Source organism: Rhinoderma darwinii, unplaced genomic scaffold (assembly GCF_050947455.1).
Source record: "Rhinoderma darwinii isolate aRhiDar2 unplaced genomic scaffold, aRhiDar2.hap1 Scaffold_447, whole genome shotgun sequence".
Taxonomy (NCBI): Eukaryota; Metazoa; Chordata; class Amphibia; order Anura; family Rhinodermatidae; genus Rhinoderma; species Rhinoderma darwinii.
Window position 1 is genome coordinate 89177 of NW_027463914.1, and position 1458 is coordinate 90634.

The window sequence follows — 1458 nt, forward strand, 5'->3', positions numbered from 1 at the left end:
AGTAACAAATCCAAATTGCTGCTCTCTTTGTAGGCAAGCAAGGCTTTGTTGCAACTGCAATTCTTACTCCTTCTTGAAATGTAGGGACGACAGTACATTCCATCACATCCATCTAGTGTACACAGGTAGGTCCATTGTGGCGGGCGGGCGGGCGGGCGGGCGGCTTTAATGGCTGTTTGCTGTTCCCCTACTCCACTCCACTATTTGACTGTGGTGCTGCATCAATCAGTGGCTGGCTCAGGTGCAGCTCTTTAACTTACCTAAAAGGGAGGGCGGAGAGAAGACAAGGAAGGTGAATGAGCTGTTCCAATGTGAAATGCCGGAAACACAGACACACAGACGACACAAAACAAGAGGTGGCAATGTATTCATTAATTGCATTTAATCAATTAGCTCATTATCACTCATGCATTGTCCAACAGGTGTTGAAATAATGGGATTAAAAGGGGAGATCCCTTCAGAAAGACAGAAACAATGGCAAACACAAAAAACACTTTTGGAATCTGATTTTAGTCAACACATAAGGAAAGGGTGCACCGGTCCTGGAAATACTGCAATACCAGGTCAATGCGTGGAGTGGACAGAGCAAGCTCTATTTCCATCTCCCTGTTCTAAAAATCCATTTAATATATGGTCCCCAGATAGGGGACGTATCAGATATTAAACTGATAAGAACAGATTTTTTTTTTTTTTTTTTTTTTTAACCATTCAGTTTAACTTAAAGCAACAGTACACAAACCATTTTGCATTTTAAGGCATAAGTTGCCTTAGTCGTACATCATCATGGCTATTTTATTCCAAACAATAATAATCAAGACACAGAAAGGATCATGAAGGACAAAAATAAAACAGGAATAAATCTTATCAATTAGCTATATTTCACCAACCTTCTCCACTTCTTAAATTTCCATACCCCCTCTGCGTCTATACCACCACCGCACTGACTATCCCAACGATAAACTACGTATAGTCTTGACAAAACCATCCTCACACACTCACCAATGGGTACCCACTTATGTTTGAAAACACCTAAATTACGTACATCCCATAAGCTTTCCATTATACACGCCATAATCAACCATAAGATCCTATCACTTACTCTGTTACAAGCCCCTATAGCAAACATCGCAACCTTCCAATCCACAAACTTCACCCCAGCCAACTCCTTACAGACGCCACCCATCCTCCTCCATACCTCATACAAATAATTGCAGTCCCAAAAAAGATGCCTAACAGTCTCCCGTGAATTACACCCAACCCTTGGACACACCTCAAATCTAACTAGCATTCTCCTCCTCTGCACATCTCTAACAGGCAATATATCATGCAACGCCATCCACACTATGTCCTTTTGTCTATTGGACATACCTCTCACGCCTAACTTCTTCCAAGTATCCACGACATCCTCTCCTCGCAAACCCACAATATTACACACAACCTCATTCACACACAACCTTT

The 1458-nt window shown here is 41.8% G+C and overlaps 1 pseudogene; it reads right to left on the reverse strand.

The window, feature by feature from the left end:
* Positions 1-526: 526 nt before the first annotated feature.
* Positions 527-728, reverse strand: LOC142716105 (U2 spliceosomal RNA; annotated as a pseudogene).
* Between the last annotated feature and the right edge of the window lie 730 nt (positions 729-1458).